This window comes from Panthera leo, chromosome A3 (assembly GCF_018350215.1).
Source record: "Panthera leo isolate Ple1 chromosome A3, P.leo_Ple1_pat1.1, whole genome shotgun sequence".
In the NCBI taxonomy this organism is placed as follows: Eukaryota; Metazoa; Chordata; class Mammalia; order Carnivora; family Felidae; genus Panthera; species Panthera leo.
In genome coordinates, this window is record NC_056681.1 from 137,235,458 (window position 1) to 137,245,986 (window position 10,529).

Below are 10,529 nucleotides of genomic sequence, written 5' to 3' on the forward strand. Positions count from 1 at the left end.
AAAAGTTCAGTAGGTTCACGAAGGACTGAAGAGAGCAAAATCACAGGCCCATTATTTTTAAAAGGGCAAAGCCACCAACCAAGAGCCTCCAGCCAGCAAGTTCAACACTAGATGCCAGAGAACCTGGGGAAGTCTGTGACGGAAGGCGGGGGCAGAACACTTGCACAGCCAAGTTGGATTCGGGCGGTTGGGCAGGAGAGTCATGCTGAGAGGGCCTGGAGGCGCCTCTGAGGTCATTATGGCTGCAAAGAATGAAAACACGGCCTTTCCAAGAAGCGCTCGACAACCTTCTACTGCTCCGACTCCGAGGTGAGCGGTGCGAGATCGGATGACTGAGTTCAAGGCTCTAAGGGTAGCCACGGGAAACACGTGTTAGCCCCCCATAACTAGAATTTAGGGAAACGTGCATTTTCCGGGTTTATCGTAGGGCCAGAAACACGGCTGAGAGCCAGGAACATTTCCCGGTGACCTAATACTGTTCAAGGTAAAGATCACTTCACGCGGAGAAAAGGGAACCAACACCACCGAGTGCTTCTGCCTTCAGAGTGAAACCTTGTTCTTCAGATGCTGCCAACCACCCGGGAAGGCGGCACCATGGCCTCCAGGCCGGGAGGTAAAGAGCCGGGAGATCAACTACACCCCGAGCCCCATACACCCCTGCCTCTTGCCCACGGCGTCCCTCCAGCCTCCACCACCCCGCACTCCTACAATCTCCTTTTCTCCCACCCGCCAGCACGGCGAGCTTCCCTCGGGCTTACACTTGGCTACACTAGGTGTCAGCTGTCAGCGTTTTCACTTCAGTCCAATTTGTAATTGCATTTAGGGGACAAGTCACATTTCAGGGGGTGCTGGCCTCACTAAGCGTGCAGATCTGTGGTCGGGGACCTTCCTCCTCTACTTCCCCGTGGTCACCACGTTGCCACCCTTGGGGCCATCTGGAACACACCCCGAAGTCTAAACTGCACAATCTACGGCCTGAGTTCCGTTCTCCGTTCCGTATAATACGGACCGCGGCCGACTGCACACGTCCTGTGCATCACGACTTCACACAGCGACTCGCGTCATACGTTGCGCAATCCCCGGAATGGCGTTATTACCTTTGTAAAGCCAGACACTGAGCCGCCAAGCGATGCAGACTCGTGCACGAGGCATTCTAATTTTACTCTGATTTATTCAGCAGTAATCACCGCGTCTATGCTAAGCACTGGGTTCAACTCTGGATCTACTGAGACAAACAGATCAAGTAACTGAACTCCTGAAACCGACAACCGGAAGAAAATACAGAAGGTAAGAAGGCACCACTTTTCAATGTCCCTGTGCCTCCTTTCTTCCTCTCTGGAAAGAAGAACGATAACAAAAATATTAGTAACTACCTCTTAAATGTGAAAAGGTTAAATAAGCCAATACGTAAAGTACTGAGACAGCGTCTGTTCTTTGATGGCCAATGAGTAGTAGAGAGTAGTGAAAACAGCAGTGGTGTGAGAAAGCAGTACCTGTGGCTGAATTTTTTTTAAAAATCTGCAGGTGCGGTTATGAGAACAGTCTCTGCTCTGGCGCTCCCTGGATTTCTGTCTCTCCCGGCCGTTCCAGCTCTGCGTGGCCGTCACCACCACTCCACACTCGTCTTGAACCCCTTTCCTGTGTCTGGACCAATTTTTACTTCCAAGAAGAAGTCTCGCTGTGGGTACTGAGTCTGTGCCAGCAAATTCCTAAGGAAAGTTTGCTTCTCTTCAGTGAGGCTCTCGAAGTGCCCGCCCCTGTTCACCTGTCCCTCAGGGCCTTCCTTCTTCCTCACTGCGCTCGTCCTGACGGGGTTCTCCCACGTCATATAAATGCTTTGGACTTTGTACCACTGGCCTTTGCCTCTCTGTGTCCTGAGTTGCCTGGATCACTCTAGCAGAGGGTGATAGATGGACGGAGGTTGTCCTGCTAACTCTCCCTCAATAGTTGGGACAGGGTCTGGAATTAAAAGAATTCTCTTTCTCTGTTCTGTGTGTCGCTATTCTCTAGGATTTCCTCATCTTTCTACTGTTCCCTGTACACACACACACACACACACACACACACACACACACACACACACACAAAGAGTCTGGAGACAAACATGGACCATTTGTAAATTGTCATTCACCATTCTCTCTGGCTGTAACAGCCCCAGAGGGGTACTTCTTACCCCAAAGCCATGCCAGCTATGTTAGCATTGAACTAGAACCTCAAGTGGGCTGTAAAGACCGGACCCCTGATACTTCTTAACTTTGCCAACATGATTTTACAAACGAAAAACAATTCCTATTAAAGAAAACACAGCATGGTTTTGAATGGGCAGAACAAAATAGGCATCAGGACTATGTCACTGTCTTGAAAAGTCACTATCTTAAAAAATGTCACTGGGCCACATTATTGTGAAGGTGTATCAGTTTTAATAGTCACTTCGTGGGGCGCCTGGGTGGCTCAGCAGGTTAAGCATCCGACTTCAGCTCAGGTCATGATCTCACAGTTCGTGGGTTGGAGCCCCGCGTCGGGCTCTGTGCTGACAGCTCGGAGCCCGGAGCCTGCTTCCCATTCTGTGTCTTCCTCTCTCTGTCCCTCCCCCGCTCGTGTTCTGTCTCTCTCTCTCCAAAAAGCAAAACAAAACTTTTTTTTAATGTAATAGTCACTTCATGTTCCTAACTAATATCGATCACTCTCTTTAACTCTCCAGCAGGTAAACGTGGATATCTAGATTTACGCTCCAAATACTTACCAGATTTCCGGTCATGACAGGTCAATACATTTCTAATCTGAAGCAAGGAAAACTAGCCAAGTGAATTTTTCTGCAATTTTCCAAATTTATTCTGGACATTTACATGCTGTCTCTCCTCTGCTCGATCCAGACCCGTTATCCACTGAGACTCATCGTGTAGTGAACACCACTGACTAGAACCCTTTGTGAAATTGTCATAAACGCAGCAAGCATCTTTCACGTGTTGGGTACTGCTCTGAGGCTGTGGGTGTTTTCACTCACCCGACTCGCCGGGTGTCGCCGGGGGGATCAGGGAGGGCTATCGACATCCCCGTGTTACTGGTGAGGAAACAGAACAGCGAGAGACTAAGTAACTCGTCTCCCACGCTGGTAGGGGGTGCTGGGAGCTGGCAAACCGACGTGGACGTCCATGTGCTGAGTCTCCGCACCGTAGTGCCTGTCCTCAATCCGATGGGCTCTTTTAACTGTGTTATTTATTAGAGAGAGAGAGAGAGAGAGAATTAATAGGAATCATAAATAATTTCAGAGATGAGCCTGATTCCATCCATTGGCTCAGCCGTGGACCCTCTTGGCCAGCAGCGTCGGAGAAAAGTCAGGCGTGAGGCTAAAATCGCAGTGCAGTCAGGAAGCAGCGGGGTATTACATCCTCTGAGAGAAGGTGGGACAGAGAGGGCAGGAACACAAGGAGCAGAGGATTACAAAAGGAACCACAGTGCCTTCCTCGACAGTTAGGGCTGAAAGTGAGCATCCCCCAACGCTCCCCTCGGTAAACAACACGGTTTCACAAAACCAAGTAAGATGTCTTGTGAGAGAGCCGGCATCTGCTTGGCTTTGGCCCGATTCAGAAGAAGGTGCTTAGGGAAACTTACGGTTAGAACCAGAAAATGCCACCAAGAAAAGTATTATTTTAATTGACTTGGCCAAAAGAAATCTAACTTTTATAAGAAATTAACAACTTCTTCTCGTGAGTTGTGAAATGAATACTTTTCATACGGTTGTAAAGGATATTTTTCTTGGGATCTCTTGGTATGTTCCCACCTGCTCTGCCTTATTTTATAGCTCACCACTTCACAAAGCCCGGAAGCTGAGGCCCTGCCTTATCACCTGTGACCTGTCAATAGTATCCTGTGTCACCAACCTCTTGGAAAAAGGAAATAGAGCGATGGCAATAGAGGGGCTGAACGCTGATTTATCTGCTACCCGCTCACTGTGCATTTACTTGTTCTTTCACTCATTTGTTCCCAGGTTACAGGTAGAGCCGCTAGGGCTTAACCAGGTGAACAACTTGCCAAGGCTTCCATAGCTATTTTTTTCGATCCTTCATTCACTGGAGCGACCACGTGAGCCGAAAGTCCTGCCTCACATTTGGGCGAAGTAGGTTGTATTCTCTCCCGGCGAGACAGAGGCAAAATTACTTGGACCGAACATTTACAACCCAAGAGGTCCTTTTGCGAATAAAAATGATTGCACAGGGCACCTGGGTGGCTCAGTCGGTTGAGCATCTGACTTTGGCTCAGGTCATGATCTCAGGGTTCGTGGGGTCGAGCCCCACGTCGGGCTCTGTGCTGACGGCTCAGAGCCAGGAGCCTGATTCGGATTCTGTGTCTCCCCCTCTCTCTACCCCTCCCCTGCTCACGCTCTGTCTCTCAAAAATAAACAAACATTAAACAGAATTTTTAAATGATTGCGCAAAGGACGGTTTGGTCGGGTGCATTTGGAAGACGTGAAATCGCACCTCGCATCGACAAGCAGGTGGATAATGATTGAAACCAATCTTTTTGCTCATTTAAAGAAAATTAGAACACGTACTATTGTTGAATTCTGTGAAGCAGCACCCGGTTTCCATCACGGACGTGACAAAGCCTCCCCAAAATGGCTGCGCTCTCTGGCTCGCAGTTCCTTACGAGGTTTTATCTTGCACAGACAGCACGATATAAAACTGTGAGGATCATTATTTACTCCAAAATCTTTCAGTTGAAAAGAAGAGAGACCACACATCTCCATTTTCAGAATTCTCGTCCTAGGGCAGAATGAGAATCATGACATCCGAGACTCTTAATTTCACATAAAACTTCTGATACAGGACATTTGAAAAATAATTATCAACACATCAGCTATTCAGACAATAAGATTTCAAAGTCTTCACAGTACATGTCCCAGGGTCCTCTTGCCACACAAAAAATCACCGTTCCTACCCCAAAACTGTGCACATGCTTCTTAGGACGCACGAGTGCCTCAGATCTGAGCACAGCAAATATCAATTTGCACCCAGCTCTTGAATTTGAAAACACGGATGATATATCGATGTATGTCTCTTATAACACCTGGAATTAGTACGTCTGTGGTGGTTGATGTTCTGTTCAAAGTCAGATTCATTTACTCGTTCATTTACAAACCCCTTTGGCTGCACATGGCCCGTGGCAGGGCTGACAGACTGCGGTCTGAGGGCCAGATCTGGCCCGCTGCCCATGTTTGTATGATCCTGAGCTAAAAATGGTTTTCCATTTTTATAGGATTGTAAAAAAATAAATAAAAAGAAGAAGAAGAAAATGCAACGGAGACTGGATATGGCCCACAAAGCTTAAAATATTTACCATATGGCCCTTCACAGAAAAAGTTTGCCAACCACTGGTCTATGGAATAAAAATCCCAACTCCTGGTCTTGGCAGCCAAGAGACGCCCTAAGTGAGCTCAGCAGATTTCTCCAGCATCATCCTTCACCCCCTTCCCCGTCTCAGCCACGTTCAAGTCACCATTCCTGTACAACAGCTTACCCCCAAATGTCAGGGCTTTCAACGACCCCCGTCTCACACTCACGGGTGCTGCAGTCGAGGGTCGCAGGAGGCCGAGAGAGGAGGCTGCTGTCTGCTCCGTGATACCCGGGGCCCTGGCTGGGGAGGCTCGGGCCTGGAAGGATCTCCACATCCGGGAGCCGGGACAGCCCAGAGGCAGTGAGAGCTGTGGTTAGCAGGGACCTCAGCCAGGCCAGGGACCAGAGTCCCTGCGTGTGGCCTGAGCTTCCTCCCAACATGGCGACCTGGGGGTGGCCGAACTTTTGACACGGTGGTTTGGGGCTCCACATGCAAGTGAGTGTTCTAGAATACAAGGTGGGAACGTCGTCACCTTCTGAGGCCCCCTTGGGAGTTAGGCAGACTGCGCTCGGCCACATCCTAATGCTTACAGGCCAGCGACAAACCCGTCCAGGTGCAGAAGGACAAGTGGACGCCACATCTTAACGAGACGGACGCCCCAGATTCCACAGATGGAAGTAAAACCCCGAGAGCCGTTTTCCACATTTACCCCTTCAAAATGCCTCACAGCCTTCCTCACCCAGGGCCCTGCGTCCCTCTTTCTTCCCTACCTGGCCCACTCCTGTACATTCGTCAAGACCCCGCCCCACATGCCCACTTGTGAAGCTTCTACCCTAGCGTCTGCCCTCACAGAGCTTACCCGCTAAGAGGAGAGATGCAATACACAGCTGAAAGAATGATTAACGAACAGTTTAAGCTAACGAATGGACATTAAATAGATGAACATTTCTAGAAAAAGGTGTGCAGAGCATTGGCCCCGTGGGAGCTGACTCAGCTCACCCTGACCCCCGGGCCCGGCCTCTGGCAAGCCAAGGGAGAAATGAAATGCGGGAACATGTCAAGGTGAATGAAATAGCTGTAACCTTGATGGCCTGGGGCGGGGTTCCACTGGGGTGGAGATCTGACCCCGGAGGAATCGAGCAGGGCTCTGTCGACCCATGTCCAACATCTACACCATCAGCCGGCGAGAGAGGAGAATGGGGGCAGAGGCATCCGGCTCCAGGAGGAAGCTTGGCAGGGGACAATGTGTGAATCCACGTGGCTGAGCGACCCTCGGGGCTCCTGGGATCCCCCGGAGTTGGTGAGGGCTGCAGGGTTGGGGCCTGCCGGGTCATAGGTGCCACTGGTTAGCTGAGTCACTTTCAAACTCACATTTGACCAAAGGGAAGGGAGGTTATAAAATCCCTCTCTTTGTCCTTCCCTCTTCCCCACCCAACTGTTTTCCCTTTCTGGGGCTGAGACCCCGTGACGACACGGGGATGGGTAAGAAATCACTGCCTGCATGAACCTGCAGCCGGGCCACCGCTTCTGGGGCCCCTTCCGCCTGTCCCAGCCCAGGCACATCCCATCATCCTGGTTTGGTGCTGCTGAGAAGGCTCTAATGTTCCTTAGCTGTATCTTCTGGTGGTTTGTACCTGGTTTTTTGTGTGTGTGGTTTTTTTTTTTTCAAATTCAATTTTTTTTAATGTTTATTCATGAGACAGAGAGAAACAGAGCATGAGCAGGGGAGGGGCAGAGAGGGAGACACAGAATCCGCAGCGGGCTCCAGGCTCTGAGCCGTCGGCACAGAGCCCGACGCGGGGCTCGAACTCACAAACCGTGAGATCATGACCTGAGCCGAAGTCAGACGCTCAACCGACTGAGCCACCCAGGCGCCCCTGGTGGTTTGTATCTGTCCCCCCAGCTTGGCTGGAAAACTCCTGTAAGGCTGGTACACTATTCGGTAAAAAATTCACCTGGCTTCGGGGGGAGTTAGTTACACTCTCCATCAGCGGAATGTCCAAATTATGCCTGTTTGCCTGTTTAAGAACGAAAGCTTTAAGAAAAATTAACCACGGACGGAAATCTCTCTGAACGTTTCCTGCACGTGATTGCCTCCCCAAAGAGAACATTCCTTTGCTCCCAGCTCAAGCTCCCCGTCATGGAGCCCAGCCACCCCTCTCCTCACGGTGCCCCGTCTCCGCGCTCACGGGTGGCCCGGCACAGGCTGTTGGTGCACGGCCCCCCCGGCCCGCATGTGACGCTGCTCGGCTCTCACGTTCCTGGGGCACCAACTCCACCTGTCCACCGGGCCGTCCGTGTGGCATCCCCGGGCACCGGTGCCCACTCGGCTCCTCCCCTCCAGTCTCATCGTCAACGGTGAGAAAAGCAAATGACCGAGCTTGTTCAAGATTTAAAAGCCTTTAAATAGAGCAGCAGGCCCAAGCAGCTTCCCTGTGAGCTAAGAACATACACTTTAGCACACGGACCTGGCATCGATCTTGCATAGCCGATAGCCCTTCGTTTGTTTAATAAATATTGATAAACCAGGCCCTCCTCTAGACAGTAGGGATAAAGAGGGGAAGAAAACAGATAAAGACCCTGCCTTTATGAACGGCTCACATTCCAGCGAGGGGAGGGACGTAAAGTGATAACCTACAGAGTGCTTCGGCTGGTGGTGAGTACAGAGGTAACGGGACTAACGAGAAATAGGGACACGGCGACAGCAGCCGGCAGACGTGGGAGTGGAGGGCGGGGCCAACCGCGGACACCCGCTCGAGAACCGGCACAGGCCTCCTGCTCGCGGGAGGCCGTCAGAGGTGGGAGCACCCGGGGTCCTGCAGGCCATGCCGGTGACTCGACTCGGGCTTTCCACAGAGGAGTCATGTGATAGCGCATGGTTCCAAAGGATCCCTCTGGCTGCCGGGCGGAAAGCAGCTTGAGGGAATAGCAGGTGCCTGGAAAGTGGCTCAGACATGGGATGTGGATCGGCCCGTGGGGCAGCCGCGTTCCAGGTGTATTTAGAAGACAGACCCAGGAGGGCTTCTGACTTGTTGACTGTGGGGTCAGGGAGAAAGGGAACGGACCACAAGGGTGTGTCACGATCACTGAAAGAACTAAGCGGTTCTTTACTGACACCCGTTGAAGACGCCCAGTGGGTATCCAAGAGGAGGGATCGATAAGCAGGCGTGCGCTCTGGGATCCCAGGGCATGTTCTCAGCCAAAGTGGCAGGGAAAGCCGGAACCCTGAGAAAGTTGCAGGGCAGAGACCATCTGGGTGGGTCCTGGGGGCTCCTGCACTGGGACTTCTGGGAGGCGGCAGGCAGCCGGGGTCCCAGACGTAAATGGCGGTGACATTGAAGAAGAGCCAGCAGAAGGGGGCCCTTGATACAAGGGGAAGAGACAGTTTCAAGGAGGAAAGAAGAACCCCCTAAGCAGAGGCTGGGGGCCGACCCGGGAGCCAGCAGCATGAAGGGCCTCCGTGGTATAGACGCAGTTTCAGGGATGGAGATAGAGCTCAAGGAGAGCACAGACAGCAGTGTGGACGTGCAGCGTTATGAAAGGAAGGGAGGAGCCAAGGAGGGCAGGAGAGGGGCAGGGGGGTGGAGGGAGATTCCAGGATGCGAGAGATAATGCCGTGTTGCTACGCCCAGGGGAAGATCCGAGGGCAGGGAGGCATCCACCCTGCAGAGGAAAGACAAGATTGGACTAGAAGGTGGGGCGAGGTGCCCAGGAGAGGGGGCTCATGCTGACAGCAGCGTCATCCACTGTGGGAAGGCAGGGAGCGAGGACACCGGTGCCAGTGGTTAAGGCTAAGGCTAAGCAAGCCCCCCTCCACCGGCTGTCTTGTCATTGCCGTGCACAGCCGACAGTGAGCCAGCTAGAGCTGGGGAGGGAAGGGGCTGGCGAAGAGCCATCCGGTAGAAAAGGAAAGCAAGAGTCCTAAGGAAACGTGGGCTGCCTTGCCAGGCAGCACGAAGGACCCACCTGAAGCCAGTGGCTTGCTTTCTGAGAGCCACACTCCTGGGGACAGGCGGGTGGAGATGGGGAGTGGCTACTTTTCCAAGCAAGCAAGAGAAGAGCCTGGAAGGGAAATCAGCCGAACAGGGTGGAGGGAAGCAGGGCTTTCTTCAAGTTCTTCTGTGCGGATGAGAAGAAAGTGAAGAAAATATCTAGAGACAAGGCGAAGCTATCAGAGATTTTGGAGATGGTTATGGGCTCCAGAAGGCACATCCGGGAGATGTGGGAAGCTGCGGGAGGGGGGAGGTAGTAAGGGGGTTCAGAGCCGAGGGTCCGCAAAGAGCTGGCCTCCTGGTTCGCGGTGCGAAAGGCAAATGCAGGCCACTTGCCAGGAGTCATTGAGAAGTTCAAGATGGCAGCCTCAGGGCGTTAAAGTTCATTGTGTGTGCAGGGCCCTGGTGTGTGCCTTGTCGTGTGCGTGACCCCCCGACGAGGACCACACGGGGTGCCGTGCCCATGACAGGGGTCCAGGGAGCCAGCCCTGCTCCTGGGTTCCAGAAGTCCTGGGTCACGGGGTGAGAGATGACCCGGGTGCCCACAGCTTCCTCGGTGGCTCGTAAACAGGAGCATCAGCTCTGATCAGACAACCCCGACTTGCCCCAAACAGTGCAGCAGCGAGTAGGTGAGGACGGGAGGGGCCGGCAGAGAGGTCTTGCCAGGAAGGCTGGGTGCGTGGCCAGGACTCGCACATGACTCCGCTGGCGGAGGCTCGAACTCGGGGCGGGAAGGATGGTGATGCTCCGAACCCAGGGACGCCCCCAGAAAGCAGGGGCTTCCCTCTCTGTCCACACCGCGTGACAACGGATGAGGTTGTGGAGGCCGGGCCTGGAAGTGGTGCTTTGTCCTTCCTCCTTCCTGGTCCCCAGCGCTCCCGGCACGGCCCTGCTCACCGGGCACAGTGTGAGCACCACGAGCTTTAGCGCAGCGGCCGGGCTCCCGACCGCCCCGCGGGTCCTTACCGTCAGGGCAGGTGGGGGCTGAGCGTCACAGCCGGGCTGTCCGGTTACAGGGATCCTCTTCTGCACCTCGGGGCAGAGGCGTTCGGGACAAAAGGTCAGGAGCAGGTGGGCCGCTCCCGGCGATTTCGGAACAGCTGTCCTGGCCGGGTACCCGCTGGGGCGGCACGTCTACCTGGGCTTGAATCCGGGCTCCGCCGCTGCCCTCCCGTGTGTCCTAGTTACCAGGCCACTCCGTGA